Below are 12,317 nucleotides of genomic sequence, written 5' to 3' on the forward strand. Positions count from 1 at the left end.
TCAATTGATGAACACCAAATGGCTGAGAAGCACCTAAAGAAATGTTCAACATCCTTAGTCATCAGGGTCATCATGATCTTTAGCTACTTCCTGTTGACTTTGGGGTGATGTGTCTCTAGGAAACCTGGAAAAATGGGTGTGGGAATGTTGGTCCAGTCTTGGCAGAGTTGACTGTTTCCTTGCTGTCCAGGGTCTGTGAAACCATCTGTGGATAGATCAGAATGAACAGGTCCAGTAGAAGCATCTGTGAAGATTGGAGCATCTGGGAGTTGCTTCTCTGGACCGTTCTGGATGTAGTAAATGCCTGGGCTTGACAAGATGCTGAAACACACATATACATTATACATAGAGAATAAGGTTAAGTACATTTGAGAGAAAAAGAATTTTAGGTATACATTTGGAAGTTTAGGTGTACATTTGAAAATATATTTGAAACCCTTAGGAGAGGTGAGTCTCAATCCCAGGAACCAGAGAGGAATCCCACCCTCTGGAATAAATGTGTACTTATCTAGATGGAGTCTATTTGTTCCATGAAGGGTATATCTGAGTGGGTTTCCTGTAGCTTATAAGTTTACAAAAGAGACAGATTTGTTAACAGTATGAAGAGTAAGATGAGCTTAGAAATTCTATCTACAAGATGGATCAATTGCTTTCTTCCCTTTTGGCTTCTTTGCTCTAGTCAAGCCTAGCCAGTATTGAGATTATATTAATTAGATCAGATGACTAATGTTTGCTTATGTCTTGAATGTCACCATCAAAACTTACTGGCCTTTGATCATTTATACACTTATAAACAATCATCAGGTGGTGAAGGTTCAGACTTCATGAATAGATTAATACATTGTAAGAGAAGTGAGTTAGTGAGTTATTTCCAAAGTGTGTCTATTACAAAAGTCATCTCTGACTCTTGTACATTCCCTGGCTCTTAAACTTTTTCTGCCTCCTCTTCCTCAGGCCCTAGGGGAACAGATACGGTGGAAATATCCCTTTCACTACTGAATGTTTCAAAGTCTCTTTCTTTGGATTATGCCTGACTGTATCTCTGTATTTGTTCACAACACCAGCAGGAAGAGTATTCTCTGATGATAGCTCAGCAAGGCACTTATCTATGAGTTTAGCAAAATGTCATTAGGAGGAATCTTATTGCCACAGTTTTTAGCATGTTTGTTTGTTTGGTTGTTTGTTTGTTTAGGCATGTTGCTTTTGTTTTGTTTTGTTTTTATTTTAGAAAAGTAGTATTTGTTTTTCCAATAGCTCCATGAGCTATCTAGTCTCAGGTTCTTAGTCACACAAGCAGTGTCTATTATGGGTTACACCTTGTGACCTGGACCTTAAGTCAGTTCAGATATTGCTTGATTATCCCACAAACTTTGCCCCACCGCTATTCTAGTTTATCTTGCAGGAAGGACAGCATTGTAGATCAAAACCTCTCTCTTGTCATCCACCATGAAATCCCCTGTGACTTGTGTCTCTTCCCAACCCAGTTTCCCTGAGTCTGACATCACTGTTATGCAAAGATATGCAACTAAACATGCTCTTCCTGAAAAGAAAGCTTGAGTGTTAAAACAATGTATACTTCACCCAATAGGAAGACCAAGACTTAATCTTAAAAAGATTTGTCCCCAGCTTTCCATACTGATGTCACAGGCTCTCTCCTGAAGACCAATCACAGCCTTGGTCTCCTTAAACATGGACATTAAATATGTTGAAGATGCCTGTCTCTATAAGCACTCTAAGTTACCTCACTGACAATGTAGATCCAAAATGGTTATAAAGCAGGAAAGTAGTTTCAGCTTCTTTTCAAACAAGTTACAATATTTCAAGAACAGTTGCAGTATTAGTAAAGAAACAAGCATATTCTTAACTTCACAAAACACTGATTTTTAATATTTTTGAAAGTGCTAACTGTTCACTGAGGTTTTGTCCCAGTATACATATAACGTTAAACATTTCAAGGGTATCAGCTGATTCTTTGCCAGGCTCTCCATGACTTTTTTTCAAAAACATAATAAAACAAGTGTAGATTTGTTTTAATGTAATTATTTTATGCTCTTTCATTTTCAATGTTTTGCTATCATAGATAAGGACATTCTTGTCCTTTACTTTAAAGTTTAAGTCATAAGCATTTTACCAACAGCCATTTCTTAATTTATTACATTTGTGTATTTAGTACATGTTTGCAAGTATACTAACAGAAGACACTCTTAAAAAGTTAGTGTTGACTTTTTTCAAACATTCTCATCTCTTGTTTATGACAGTTATGCCATATGACGACTATATCAAAGTAAATTTGAAGTTTCAAAATAAAGTACACAAAAATATGGTAGGCTAATAGTTGAAGCAGCAGTAAACAAAGCCATACTTGTGTATACATGTGTATGTGCCTGTATGCATATGTGTACATGTGTGTGTGTATATATGTGTGTGTGTGTGTGTGTGTGTGTGTGTGTGTGTCCCCTACACCCTTAAATGTGGACCTGAACATGACTTACTGTGCTGCATAAGTTCAGAAGTGATGAATGCTGCTAAATTACAAATTTGCCTGTAGTGGAAGAGGACAGTACTTAGGTCCACATGTAATAAATATTAAAGCCACCTCATCTTGAGGACTTATATGTGCAATGAATTACAAGGACCACTATAGATCTGGTCTGGATTAATCATATGTCTGTGCCTGTAACTCACTTCATGACTGCATCCACTACTAACCGTTAGTTAAAACTATATTGAAGTTTGGTATACAAGTTCGAATTTATTTTGCTGACATTATTCTCAGATATTTTAATTTTTTAAAGTTTTCCATTCTCAGGCTTATTTTCATTGCTAAACATTGCTTCATTTCAGTTACAAGAATCAGAAAAGCATAGAGAGTAATGGTCACATAGGGTTTTCCAATCACAAAAGGCTAGCAGTCATCTTTCCCACTGTTTAACAAACATAAACTTTTTCTTTTAAAACCTCATTGCTTTTATCTTAGTAGTGTGATTATAGACCATCAAAGAAGCTGCATGTCACATCTTGTGTCACAATATATTCATTTACATAAATGTTATTTCTCAAAGTCGGTGCTCCATGCCTTGAAGGTAAAGACTGAAGGTAAAGACTCACCTGCATTTGCTTTCCTGTGGACAATGGTTCCATGAAAGTGTGTCTTTAATATTCTGAAATGACTATAGCAGATGGAATTGAGCCTGAGTTCCAAAGAGCCACTGATCATCAGCATAGCTTGGAGGAAGCTGGATCAGTACATCTGTGACTTAGCTGCTATAGCTTCAGCTGGTTCAAAGTGTTGGAAATATCAGAGAAATTCATAGGAAAGAGCATTTTATAAATCTAAAAATAGCCTGTTACCTATTCTCACAAAAAAATAAATACTGAATGCCGTCAATAAGAAAACAATTTACCTTGCTACTTTCATTTAAATGTCATCTTTCCAAAATTATTCCCAGTGAATTTTCTTAATAAAAAATTATGATTGTGCTATTTTCTATGGATTTAGGTTTTGAAGTAAGTCTATAAAATTTAGTAAATTAAAGCTTCATATAAGAGTGGATATTGATCTATCAATTCATATCAAGTTTGGTGGAATGGTAGATGGTAAGTGTACTGGTTTATAGCATGTGCTTCCATGGTTATCATTGAGGATATACTTAATCAACTACTGAGTGCTTTCTTCATCACATCATGGTGGGAGCATGTAGATGGGAGCACAGGAACAAGAACAGTCCTCGGAGGGAAAGAATGTGTCATCTTCCATTGAACAATGAGGAGCGTAAGTTTTCAAATATATTTTTTTATTTTTCTCTTTACTGGGCCAGAAATGCAAATATTTGAGGAAATAATATTGAAAGCTTACATTTCCTCATCTGACAGGAAGAAACTTGCAAAAATAATGATTAGCTTAGTAGAGTGTGCACGAACAAGAAGTGGTCTCCATAGACTATCTGTGTTTAATCAGCTAGGTACATAGATATGGAACTTAAATATTTGAATTTTTGTACAACTATTTCAGTTACCAGAACATTTAAGCAAACTGCCCCGGTTCCTCTCCACAAAAATGAATTTCCTGTATGTTTCAACAGAAGCAGTGTATATGACAGTGCGATGTGCTACAGCCATTGTGTAACTTGCCTCAATGATCCACCTGTAAACAGATTAGGGAAAGGAACTCAAGACTTATATCACCCTCAGAAATTCAGCTTTAGACTCTTACAAATACATGAAAACTGCCAGTATTCATCACAATGGAAAGTCTTTAAACTGAACCTAAAGCAATTCTGTAGGTATACTATAGGAATCTAGCACTCTAACCCTCTCTGAGGGATACCACCCTCAAATTGTTCCTCTGGAACTGCTATAAGGCCTTCTCCTAAACATATATCAGTGTCCACCAATCACAACAGGACCTGTTTTTAAGTAGTATTGTTTTAAATTTTTATTTCATTGAAAAGTTTTTTCCGCATGCAATATATTCACATAGCAGTTTCCTTCCCTCCAACTCCTCTGAGATCCTCTCTTAAGGGAGAATTTGATACAATTTACATATATTCATGACCCAATGACTTTTCCTATCTCCTCTCTACCCACCCTATTGTGGAAAAGATTTTACAAAGGGGCATGTTCCCATGCTATTGCTGACTACTCCTGTGTCCCAGCAACCCTGCTGCCTCTATGACTAGCAACAAGCAGAGACTGTCCATCTCGCAGTTCTCTTGATGCAGATTCTGCTCACATTCCCAGCTGTCTGTCCCCTGTGGTCAGCAGTCCCAAATCCCAGTAATCGGGTAAAATCAAAACTCTAGAGGTTTGTAATTTGTAAGTCAGATTTATATCAGTAAATTCTAAACCCACAAAATGTCCACATAACACAGAACCAATTGATATTGATATAAATTGCCCACCTAGATAAGATAAATTGTCCTATAATTATCCATCCCTTATATGATATTCATAGCTACCTGTGGCTATTTAAAGCCACTTAGAATCTGGATGGTCTTCTTCTACCTGCATCTTCCTTCTTCCTCCTTCTGTCCTCCCTCTGTCTCTGTGTCTGAAACTCTTAGCTCTGCCTCCCTTTTTCATGTCCACTCACAGGCTTCTTGTATTATTATTTAAATTGATTGGACCGGGAAAATTCTGCTACACCCCCGTTTGAATTTTCTTCATTTTCCCCAATCAGATCCAGTTTCTGGTGCCCAACTATTCTTAGAGATGGGGCATACCCTGGACCATTGTCACCTACTAAGTTTCACATCATTGAAGAAAGATGTCTTTTCTTTTTCCATAAGCTATCAAATGCCAAAAGCACCTCAGCTAGTGGTAGGATTTTGTTCCCCCTCCATGATAAGATATTGTCTGGCTTGAGCTTTTGCGATCTTGTGCATGTTGTCACAATTGCTGTGAGTTTGTCTGTTCAGCTCTCCTGTTGTGTCCAGAAAAGACTGTTTTCTTGAAGATACCCTCCTCTCTCCAGCTATTTTTTTTTTTTTTTTTTTTTTTTTTTTTTTTTTTTTGGTTTTTTGAGACAGGGTTTCTCTGTATAGCCCTGACTGTCCTGGAACTCACTCTGTAGACCAGGCTGGCCTCGAACTCAGAAATCCACCTGCCTCTGCCTCCCAAGTGCTGGGATTAAAGACATGCGCCACCACCGCCCGGCCTCTCTCCAGCTCTTATGTTGGTTTTCCCCTTCTTCCACAAAGTTTTCTGAGCATTGGGAAAATAACTGTGTCCAGTCAGGGCTGAGCATTCCACGGTCTCTTTTTCTCTGTACATTAACCAGTTGTGGAAGGTGTTTTTGTCTCAAAGCTACTTCAAGAAGAAGATTCTCTGATGAAGGCTGAGAAGTTCACTGATCTATAGGTATAGAAATAATTCATTAATGTCTTTGCAAAACTATATTGACATAGTATTAAGTTCTTCCCCAAAGGTCGGCCCTGTGTAGGGAATGAGTTCCATCTCATGGAGCAAGCAATAGATCCAATCAGGAAGTTGTTGGTTACTCCCAAAACATTCATGTCACAATGTACAAATAGGTATATCCTCTCAGGCTAGTCATTGTCATTATCATAGTGTGCATAGCTTAAAGACCATGAGATCTTTTGAAGGTTTCTTCTCTCCAAGAGTGTACCAACCACGCCTTCTTTTTTTTATAGTTTAAGTAATTTATTGAGATAAGATTCACATAACATGAAATTAACCATCAAAGTAAGCAACTCAGCAGCATTTAGTCTATTTACATTTGTGTACAACCACCACCCTTGTCTAGTTCCAAAATATTTCTGTGGCTCCAAAGTAAAACCCCAATCATTTTCTATCTCCTGTAAATTCATAACAAGAGTTAATTCATGATCTGTCTCTATGGATTTATCCATTCCAGACATTTTGTTTCAACAGAACCATATGCTATGTAGCCTTTGTGTTTGGCTTCATTCTTTTAGCATTTATCAGTATTATATTCCTTTTTATTGTTGAGTAATAGTTCTTGTGAGAACAGGCCACTTTATGTTTATCCCATTCATTAATTAGTAGATATTAGGTTATAAGTTGTTTCTACTTTTCTCTATTTTTTTTTTTACTATTATAAGCAATGCTTCTATGACCATTCATATATAAATTATTCTAAACATAGACTTTCAGTTTTCTAGGCATATAACAATGAGTAGAATTTCTGGGTCATATAATAGCTCTATGCTTAACACTTTGAGAAACTTCTAAACTACTTCCTCAAAGTGACTATACCATTCGGTATTCTGACCAGCAATATGTTGGTATTACAATTTTTCAAAATCCTCGGCTACAGTTTTTTTTTAACTTTTATTGCATTATGATGAGAAAAGTTACATGATTTCAATTTATCTGAATTTGTTAACATTTAAAAACATATTTTAAGTAAATAGAATTAAATCACATTCTTGTTTTCCTTTGTACCCCAACTCCTCCCAGAGACCCTGCCTTCAATACCCACAATATCTTTTTTGTTACATTCCTTAAAATTTACAAAATATTATAACAATAAAAATAAGTATTAGAAACATTGTTTGATATAAAACAACAATCAATTTAACAGATTTATGTAGATGCTCGTCTACAGCAATAGTGAAAATACATTTTTCTCAATATAAATTTTAAATAACTCCAAACATATTAACTGTATACTTCAAAATAATACATCACTACTAGTATTTTCTTAAATGAACATAAATATATAAAGTCTTTTTGTTTGTTTTGTATTTAGTAGAGTTTAAAATCTTGTACCACAGCTTCTTAATACCTCTACAATGGAGTCTATACATGGGAAATAGTGGCAGTGGATATCATTTTGTGGTCTTCTTTACCACTGAGTCTGGAATACATGAAGAGGAAGCACTCAGGTATAGTTTTACCCTTTACTTAACCTAGAACCAAGTCCCACACTAGTGAATAAATCAATGCCATTCATTTCAGCTGCTAATCCAAACCTGACCTCAAGAACAAAAGCTAGTTGAAAACTTCTGAAACATCTACTGCCTAGTCAGATGGATTGGATATTTTCTAGACCACCCTCTTAATTATTTTCTCTATTGAAAAATGGCTGTAGAATTTGCTGATGAATATTTTCTCAATAGTTTAAATTTGATAGTTTAAAACCATCCAAAGAACAGTGGATGCATGCTTTAGGCAATGAAAAAATGCCAGGAATATTTTAAAAATAGTTTTATTGGTCTTTCTATATCTATCATCACACAATTTTAATTTAAAAATTCACTTAAAAATTCATTCATAAAGCTTCATAACATTAAATTGCTGGAAATAGTATACCTAAAAGCAATGATAATGTTGCCATATATTGGGGTGCAATGGCACAGCGCACAAAGTAGGAACTGTAGCACTAGTAGTAACTAGTAGCAAAGTGGGATGTCCCCCACCATGAAGGACCATTTTGAAAATGCTAGAAGAGGTCATAGGTAGCATAGTGGCTGTTTGACAAAGAATCAAAAAATAAATAAATAAAGATGGGTTCCTAGAGGAAGTTTCAATGTCACTGATATATCACAAAAACTGTAAGGTTAGACAGGGGAAGATGGAAGTAGACCTCAATGGGAGAGGATCCACCTAATACTGAATAGACTTGATGTGCCAAGATGTGGGGATATGGGGGGGGCACCCTCTCAGAGGAGAGAGGGAGAAAAATGAAAGGAGGGACTATAGGAGGGAGGACCAGGAGGGTAAGCAGCATTTGGGATGTAAATAAATAGATAAATAAATAAATAAATAAATAAAATTTTTAAAAATAAATAAAAAACAAGTTAATAAACTAAAGAAATGAAAGAATTATTATGAATAATTATAAAACCATACCAGATGACTACTAGGGCCTTTTAATTATAGAATTGTATTAATTCTTTTAATTTTAGAATTTTATTAAATATGGTGTTGGTGCATGCCTTTAGTCTAAGCATTTAAGAAGCAGAAGCAGGTAGTTCTTTGTGAGTTCAAGGTCACCCTGTGGAGTTCCATGACAGACAGAGCTACAGAGCTATAGTGAGACTCAGTCAAAAAAACGAAGAAGAAGAAAGAAAAGAAAGACAACAAGCATGATAATAATAATAATAAATCTTGAACTGCATTGTTTGAAATGATTTGAGGAAAATGTTTTTCATATATAAGATATATGAAAAAAACATTGTGTGTATGTGTCTATATGTGTGAATTTTAAAGATTGCACCCATACTCTGGGAGATGCGCTACACTTTATATAGAAAAATTTCTCATGCATGGTCTTTAAAACCTATTAAGAGTCTTACTAAATAGTACTATTTACTGTAGAGGGTTTTTCTTAAATAATTTATATTTCATTGGTAAATTACAGGACAGCAAGTTACATGTATAGGTCTACTTATAGTTAATCTAAGTTAAAATACTTTCAAATACTTGTTCAGTTGATTCCTAAATGATTCTTCAAAAGTACACTGTAAAATAATATACTTTTGTCTCCATCTCACAAAAAAAAATGTTTTCCTGAAAGAATGATGTCATGTGTTTGTTTCCTCTGTTGTGTCATAAGCTGAAACAACATCATAGTGACAAGGTGAAATAACAGCGAACATCATTTTCTTGACCAATTGGCAGCACCATTACAGTTATTAATGGTTTGCTCCTTGTATATTTCTTTACTTCTTTTTTTTTTCTGAGATGGGGTCTCACTATGTAGTTCTTGCTGTCCTGGAACTCACTATGTAGACAAGGCTAACATTAAACTCACAAAGATCCTCCTAACTTTGCCTTCCAAGTGCTGGGATTAAAGGTATCCACCACTATGTCTAGTTAAGGACTATATTTCTATTTCACTAAAAAAAAAGATGTTCTCTTTCTGGCTTACAAGTAGATAAATAAGCTAGACAATAGTGGTTCACTACTTTAATCCCAGCATCTGGAAGGCAGAGGCATTTGTATCTCTAAGTTCAAGTTCGAGGCCAGCCTGATATACAAAGTTCCAGGATAACCAGGGCTACACAGAAAAATAGTGCTTCATAAAACAAAACGAAACAAAAACAATATATAAATGACTGTTGGGAGTGTTGACAAATGTCTTAAAGGATTATTTCAATTTTTTATTTTTGAGAGAGAGGGTCGATCTCATTGTGTAGACCTGGCTGGATGGAACAGAGTAACATAGATTATGCTAGTGTACAATCACAAGAGATATGACTACTTCTGTCTCCTGAATTCTATCATTAAAATTGTGCTCCACCATATCTGTCGATAATCAGGTGGCACAACATTTTTTTAAGAATTCTTTATAATTATGTGTGTGAGTGCATGCATGTTCTGTGTGTGTGCATGCATGTGTGTGTGAGAGAGAGTGTGTATGTGTGCATATGTACATCCCCTTGGAAGACAGAGGTATCTGAAGCTGGAGTTACATGGTTGCAAATTACATGACCTTGGGTTCTCTGGAACAGCAAGAAGCATTTTTAACCACTGAACCATCTCTTTGACCCTACTTCAATTTTTATTAAGCCCCCATCCTTTGTAAGGTATAGTTTTCCAGTACTTTGTTAACAATGAACTAGCATCTCTTTTCCATTTTCTTCTTTTTCATGTGTATATGCATGTTCACAGGCATGCAGATATGAAGACAGTTGTGTGTGGGTGACATTCTGAGGCCTGAAATTGGTCCTGGGAATTTTCCTCCTGGGATCTGGGCATCTGATTCTTTGATCCTTTTGCTTGCACATAAGCAGTTTAATTGCCAGTGCCCTCTTTTCCTTGTAATAATAGTACATTCTTCTTTTAATATAAATAAACTAACTTTAGGTCTAATTATTTATTTTATGAAGTCACTATATTTTATCTATACCTTTAATAACTTTCTAGAAAAACTATTGAGATATTTATTATAATTGCTTCTTTTATTCCTTTTTAAATTTTTAATTTTATTTTGTGTGTATGAGTAGTTTGCCTACATGCATGTCTGTGTGCCATGTGAATGAATAATCCCCACAGAGTGTCTGAGTGTCAGATCCCCTTGGATTGGGTTTACAGAAGGTCATAAGATAATGTTTCCATGCTAGGAATCAAACCCATGTTCTCTAAAATGTTGGTTCTCAACTTGTGAGTTATAACCCCTTGTGGGGTGGGGGGCAGTCTGAATGGCCCTTTCACAGTGGTCACTGAAGTCCACAAGAAAATACAGCTATTTATATTATGATTCACAACAGTAGCAAACTTTCAGTTATCAGGTAGCAGGGAAAATAATGTTATGATTGGAGTCACCACAGCATGAAAAACTGTATTAAAGGGTCTCAACATTAGGAAGGTTGAGGACCGCTACAAGCAGCCCTTCTCTCCAGCCCTTTCATAATAAGCTTGTTCATTGGTTACTTTTTACTACTGTGACATATTTTCTGAGAAAAAAATACTTCAGAGTAGAAGGATCACAATTTCATGGGTTTCAGACCATGGCTGCTTGGCATTGTTGCATGTGGTTTGTATATGGTAAGGCAGAGAGCATCATGAGGGAAGAGTTTGCAGAGAAGAGGGGAGCTCTATACCTTACAGGTAGCAAGAAGCAGGACAAGGGTGCTAGTTAGTTCATATTGTTGTTCGTCCTAAGGGGCTGCAAACCCCTCAGCTCCATAGTCCTTTCTCTAACTCCTTCATTGGGGACCGTGTACTCAGTTCAATGGATGGATGTGAGCCTCTACATCTGTATTAGTCAGGTACTGTCAGAGCCTCTCAGGAAAGAGCTATATTTAGGCTGGCTTGTCCTTCCTTCAGACTCTGCTCCATAGTTAATCTCTGCAACTCCTTCCGTGGGTATTTGGCTCCCCCTTTTAAGAAGGAATGAAATGTCCACCTTTTGGTCTTCCTTCTTCTTGAGTTTCTTGTGGTTTGTGGGTTGTTCTTCCTGTATTCCAAACTTCTGGGCTAATAACCACTTATCAGAGAGTGCATACCATGTGTGTTCTTTTGTGATTGGGTTACCTCACTCAGGATAATATTCTCCAGATCCATCCATTTCCCTAAGAATTTCATAAATTTATTGTTTTTAATAGCTGAGTAGTACTCCATATAGCACCCTCAGAGCTCCCAGGGTTTCAACCACCAACCAAGGACTGCACATGGTGTGTCTGATTGTTCTGGCAGCACAATATAGTAGAGGATTGCAAATTCGATCATCAATAGGAGGAGAGGACCTAGGCCCTGTGAAGGTTCTGTGCCCCAGTGTAGAGGAATGCCAGGGCCAATAAGTGAGAGAGGGTGGGGTGGCAGGCATGGGGAGAGGGGAGGCAACAGGGGTTTGTTCTTATTGGTTTTGTTTGTTTGTTTTTTGAAGGGGAAACTGGGAAAGGAGAAATTTACATGTAAATAAAGAAAATATAAAAAAAATGGCAAATTTTTCCAATACAAAAGTTTAAACCTATTTTCTTCACTTGGGTGATACCTAGTTTTCATTGCCAACTTTATTAAATTTAAGATCATTATAGAAAAAAAAAGAAGCAGGACAAAAAAGAAGGGCCTAAGAACAAGAAATATCTCACAAATCGGTCAGCCTACTGACAAGAATTATTCCCAAACTCCAGAGAGTCTATGCAGCTTTGATTCTATCAATGAACTAATCTGCTGGTGAAGTCCATGCCCACATGATCCATCCACTTCTGAACCGTACCACCGGCTGCTGCCTTAGCATTCTACACATGACCTTTGCGGGTGGGGAAGAGATAACGAATCTAAACTACAGTAGCAGGCTCCCATATGAATTATTGTTGACTGAAAAAAAATTACTACTAGAGGACCCACTCTGAATTTATGTTCCTAAATGTTGGTACGTTATG

The 12,317-nt window shown here is 36.4% G+C and overlaps 1 protein-coding gene across 3 annotated transcripts in view; it reads left to right on the forward strand.

The window, feature by feature from the left end:
- Grid2 (glutamate ionotropic receptor delta type subunit 2) overlaps positions 1-12,317 on the forward strand; it is a 1,405,618-nt gene that overhangs the window by 1,238,437 nt on the left and 154,864 nt on the right. The window lies entirely within an intron of this gene.

The sequence above is a fragment of the Mastomys coucha genome, unplaced genomic scaffold (assembly GCF_008632895.1).
Source record: "Mastomys coucha isolate ucsf_1 unplaced genomic scaffold, UCSF_Mcou_1 pScaffold20, whole genome shotgun sequence".
Taxonomy (NCBI): domain Eukaryota; kingdom Metazoa; phylum Chordata; class Mammalia; order Rodentia; family Muridae; genus Mastomys; species Mastomys coucha.